Below are 6,000 nucleotides of genomic sequence, written 5' to 3'. Positions count from 1 at the left end.
ATCAGCATGATAGTGCCAGTATAGCACTGTATGTATAGAATCAGCCTGATAGTGCCAGTATAGCACTGTATGTATAGAATCAGCCTGATAGTGCCAGTATAGCACTGTATGTATAGAATCAGCCTGATAGCGCCAGTATAGCACTGTATGTATAGAATCAGCCTGATAGCGCCAGTATAGCACTGTATGTATAGAATCAGCCTGATAGCGCCAGTATAGCACTGTATGTATAGAATCAGCCTGATAGTGCCAGTATAGCACTGTATGTATAGAATCAGCCTGATAGTGCCAGTATAGCACTGTATGTATAGAATCAGCCTGATAGCGCCAGTATAGCACTGTATGTATAGAATCAGCCTGATAGCGCCAGTATAGCACTGTATGTATAGAATCAGCCTGATAGTGCCAGTATAGCACTGTATGTATAGAATCAGCCTGATAGTGCCAGTATAGCACTGTATGTATAGAATCAGCCTGATAGTGCCAGTATAGCACTGTATGTATAGAATCAGCCTGATAGTGCCAGTATAGCACTGTATGTATAGAATCAGCCTGATAGTGCCAGTATAGCACTGTATGTATAGAATCAGCCTGATAGTGCCAGTATAGCACTGTATGTATAGAATCAGCCTGATAGCGCCAGTATAGCACTGTATGTATAGAATCAGCCTGATAGCGCCAGTATAGCACTGTATGTATAGAATCAGCCTGATAGCGCCAGTATAGCACTGTATGTATAGAATCAGCCTGATAGTGCCAGTATAGCACTGTATGTATAGAATCAGCCTGATAGTGCCAGTATAGCACTGTATGTATAGAATCAGCCTGATAGTGCCAGTATAGCACTGTATGTATAGAATCAGCCTGATAGTGCCAGTATAGCACTGTATGTATAGAATCAGCCTGATAGTGCCAGTATAGCACTGTATGTATAGAATCAGCCTGATAGTGCCAGTATAGCACTGTATGTATAGAATCAGCCTGATAGCGCCAGTATAGCACTGTATGTATAGAATCAGCCTGATAGCGCCAGTATAGCACTGTATGTATAGAATCAGCCTGATAGCGCCAGTATAGCACTGTATGTATAGAATCAGCCTGATAGTGCCAGTATAGCACTGTATGTATAGAATCAGCCTGATAGCGCCAGTATAGCACTGTATGTATAGAATCAGCCTGATAGTGCCAGTATAGCACTGTATGTATAGAATCAGCCTGATAGTGCCAGTATAGCACTGTATGTATAGAATCAGCCTGATAGCGCCAGTATAGCACTGTATGTATAGAATCAGCCTGATAGCGCCAGTATAGCACTGTATGTATAGAATCAGCCTGATAGTGCCAGTATAGCACTGTATGTATAGAATCAGCCTGATAGTGCCAGTATAGCACTGTATGTATAGAATCAGCCTGATAGTGCCAGTATAGCACTGTATGTATAGAATCAGCCTGATAGTGCCAGTATAGCACTGTATGTATAGAATCAGCCTGATAGTGCCAGTATAGCACTGTATGTATAGAATCAGCCTGATAGTGCCAGTATAGCACTGTATGTATAGAATCAGCCTGATAGTGCCAGTATAGCACTGTATGTATAGAATCAGCCTGATAGCGCCAGTATAGCACTGTATGTATAGAATCAGCCTGATAGTGCCAGTATAGCACTGTATGTATAGAATCAGCATGATAGCGCCAGTATAGCACTGTATGTATAGAATCAGCATGATAGCGCCAGTATAGCACTGTATGTATAGACTCAGCCTGATAGCGCCAGTATAGCACTGTATATATAGAATCAGCCTGATAGCGCCAGTATAGCACTGTATGTATAGAATCAGCCTGATAGCGCCAGTATAGCACTGTATGTATAGAATCAGCCTGATAGCGCCAGTATAGCACTGTATGTATAGACTCAGCCTGATAGTGCCAGTATAGCACTGTATGTATAGAATCAGCATGATAGCGCCAGTATAGCACTGTATGTATAGAATCAGCATGATAGCGCCAGTATAGCATTGTATGTATAGAATCAGCCTGATAGTGCCAGTATAGCCCTGGCATTATTTTATATATATATATAAATCCTGGTGACTGGTGCGCTTTCAGAAGACGACGTGATCGGATCGGAGAGGGGCCGCTTGGGGGAGAAGAACCTCGCGGTGTGAAGGGGTCTAGATCTGTGAGAAATTTCTCCAATGCTTTAAAGTTTTTTTATAGTCTTTAGTTTTGAGCCTCTTATAAATTATTGGTGATTCCTCAGTTCTTTGTGACTCTTCATATTTCACTTGTCCTCCTCAATGTCTCCGGCCCTCATGCTGCTTGGTTCTGGCTTCAGCTATGTTTGAGCTCCACATTTGACCTTACACCCCTCCATCCACCCTCATGATTACTGCCAGTCCCAGATGGGATTATTTGCTTCTATAAACATCAACAGCAAACAAATGACAGTATCCAGACAGCAGGCGAGGCACTGATCTGCTGAAACTTGGTACCAGATGTTAGAGAAGCTGAATCCATGCTGCTGTTGTTTGTACACTGATACATTTTTTCATGTTACAAAGAAAGTACCCTGAAAGGGGTCATCCAGTCTTCTGATTAAAATCTGGAGTCATCCTGAATCCTTACAGTGTGTGTACTGCACATTCTCAGAATTCTCTGGTGTGTGTTACAGCGGGCGGTTACAAAACTGCAAATATGTATAAATGCGGTCACATACCAACTAGACGTGCTTGGCCTCACTCAGTACAAGTGAAATGAGCAAGACTGAGCAAGTCTAGTCTGGTCGGAAGTATACAAATCACATACTTGCAGTCATATGACCGCTGGTTGTCTCAGGCAACACCAGAGTATCCTGACAGTATGCAATGTGCACACTGTCAAGTTTCAGAAGTTATCAGGCACATAAGGAAACTGCAGACTTTCATCAGAAGACCGGACAACGCCTTTAAACAGTAACAATCATTTTATTTTATTTTAATACATCAACAGGACACATGAATATAAGAAACTTTATATATATATATATATATATATATATATATATATATATATATATATATATATATATATATATATATATATATATATATATATATATATATATAAAAAGATATAGATAAGATATATATATATATATCTTATCAGCGAAAGTTGCTTCTTTCTCCTTGACTGAGCATTAATTCTCAAAATTCTCAATTCCCAGATGAAACCTGTCTTCAGTGAAATAGGAGATGGCAGGTGGTGCTCATAACATTCTATGGAGAAGTGTAACTGGCATGTTAGGAGAACCTGTAGTCGGCCTCTAGCTCCTCCCTTCAAAGAATTTTGAAAGGACCAACTGTCATCTCCGCTGTCAGTAATGTAAAGATTGTTCTTTACTGCAGACAGAATAAACAGATTATACCTATGAACTGAGAATGAAAGATCAGACCAGGAGTAGAAGGAAGCAAAGGGGCAGAAGGAAGCAAAGGGGCAGAAGGAAGCAAAGGGGCAGAAGGAAGCAAAGGGGCAGAAGGAAGCAAAGGGGCAGAAGGAAGCAAAGGGGCAGAAGGAAGCAAAGGGGCAGAAGGAAGCAAAGGGGCAGAAGGAAGCAAAGGGGCAGAAGGAAGCAAAGGGGCAGAAGGAAGCAAAGGGGCAGAAGGAAGCAAAGGGGCAGAAGGAAGCAAAGGGGCAGAAGGAAGCAAAGGGGGAGAAGGAAGCAAAGGAGGAGAAGGAAGCGAAGGAAGCGAAGGAAGCAAAGGAGGAGAAGGAAGCAAAGGAGGAGAAGGAAGCAAAGGAGGAGAAGGAAGCAAAGGGGCAGAAGGAAGCAAAGGGGCAGAAGGAAGCAAAGGGGCAGAAGGAAGCAAAGGGGCAGAAGGAAGCAAAGGGGCAGAAGGAAGCAAAGGGGCAGAAGGAAGCAAAGGGGCAGAAGGAAGCAAAGGGGCAGAAGGAAGCAAAGGGGCAGAAGGAAGCAAAGGGGCAGAAGGAAGCAAAGGAGGAGAAGGAAGCGAAGGAAGCGAAGGAAGCAAAGGAGGAGAAGGAAGCAAAGGAGGAGAAGGAAGCAAAGGGGCAGAAGGAAGCAAAGGGGCAGAAGGAAGCAAAGGGGCAGAAGGAAACCAAGGAGGAGAATCAAGCAAGCAAAGGGGCAGTGTTGTGCATGTCATCCGAGGGGGTGATGGTTTGGAGCTCCCTCTGGTGATCAGGACTGGGGGTGAAGCTGACTGTGACTCAACAGGTGTGGGAGTTAATTGGGAGTTTGGGAAGCCCGATTGGAGATCAGCCTGGGCTATATAGCAGACCTGTGTCTGCTGGCTGGGGCCGGTGATAGATGTTTATCCTCCGTCTCTGAATTGGCTTGGAGTTTGTCCTTCCATTTATCCTGTGCCTGTACCATTCAAGATAAGTTGCAAGTTCTTTGCTTTATTGCCTGATCCACACCTAAGGGTGGTTGTGTTTGTTTTCATTTTGCTTAAAGTCTGTTTTTTTTTGGAGGAGAGGAATTGTTGTTCTGTTTTGATGAGCATGGGGGCCCCACTGCAAGAAAAGGGAGGTTCTTTCTGTTCTATTTGATTATTTCCACTTTTGTATTTCTTGTGGGGTTTTTTGGTATCTTGTTTCTCCCATTATTTACAAGAGTACCTGATATAGTGGGGGAGAGTCCATGTGGTTCAGTATTTTTTATTATCAGGAGATTGCTATTCTTTGCAGGGTTTTTTGCTGGCCGCAATCAGTTATCTGTCCTGTCCTGTTTTATCTAGTAAGTTGTGCCTCGCCTTTGCTAATCTATATTTCCTAATCTATATTTCCTATCTGTGTATTGTGTTTTCTTAATCACTATTGGCTTTATATGTTGGGGGCTTGCAATTCCTTTGGGGAATACTCTCAGGCAAGATAGGTTTCCTCATTTCAATATGTGAGGAGGTGTAGTAATTTTCTCCGGCTGTGACGAGGCATCTTGGTGTGTTTAGGAACGCTCCACGGCTACTTCTAGTGTTGTCTGACAGATAGGGGATTGCAGTCAGCCCAGGTTCCAACTACTCTTGTGTTTCTCTGCTAGTGGGATTTTTGTGATTGTTCACGGTCACCAGATCATAACAGAGGAGAAGGAAGTAAAGGGGGAGAAGAAAGTAAAGGGGGAGAAGAAAGAAAAGGAGGAGAAGGAAGCAAAGGAGGAGAAGGAAGCAAAGGAGGAGAAGGAAGCAAAGGAGCAGAAGGAAGCAAAGGAGGAGAAGGAAGCAAAGGAGGAGAAGGAAGCAAAGGAGGAGAAGGAAGCAAAGGAGGAGAAGGAAGCAAAGGAGGAGAAGGAAGCAAAGGAGGAGAAGGAAGCAAAGGAGGAGAAGGAAGCAAAGGAGGAGAAGGAAGCAAAGGAGGAGAAGGAAGCAAAGGGGCAGAAGGAAGCAAAGGGGCAGAAGGAAGCAAAGGGGCAGAAGGAAGCAAAGGGGCAGTGTTGTGCATGTCATCCGAGGGGGTGATGGTTTGGAGCTCCCTCTGGTGATCAGGACTGGGGATGAAGCTGACTGTGACTCAACAGGTGTGGGAGTTAATTGGGAGTTTGGGAAGCCCGATTGGAGATCAGCCTGGGCTATATAGCAGAGCTGTGTCTGCTGGCTGGGGCCGGTGATAGATGTTTATCCTCCGTCTCTGAATTGGCTTGGAGTTTGTCCTTCCATTTATCCTGTGCCTGTACCATTCAAGATAAGTTGCAAGTTCTTTGCTTTATTGCCTGATCCACACCTAAGGGTGGTTGTGTTTATTTTCATTTTGCTTAAAGTCTGTTTTTTTTGGAGGAGAGGAATTGTTGTTCTGTTTTGATGACCATGGGGGCCCCACTGCAAGAAAAGGGAGGTTATTTCTGTTCTATTTGATTATTTCCACTTTTGTATTTCTTGTGGGGTTTTTTGGTATCTTGTTTCTCCCATTATTTACAAGAGTACCTGATATAGTGGGGGAGAGTCCATGTGGTTCAGTATTTTTATTATCAGGAGATTGCTATTCTTTGCAGGGTTTTTTGCTGGCCGCAAT

The sequence above is a fragment of the Anomaloglossus baeobatrachus genome, chromosome 8 (assembly GCF_048569485.1).
Source record: "Anomaloglossus baeobatrachus isolate aAnoBae1 chromosome 8, aAnoBae1.hap1, whole genome shotgun sequence".
NCBI classification, from domain to species: domain Eukaryota; kingdom Metazoa; phylum Chordata; class Amphibia; order Anura; family Aromobatidae; genus Anomaloglossus; species Anomaloglossus baeobatrachus.
The sequence above is the reverse complement of the archived record's forward strand: the minus strand, read 5'-3'. Positions refer to the sequence as shown.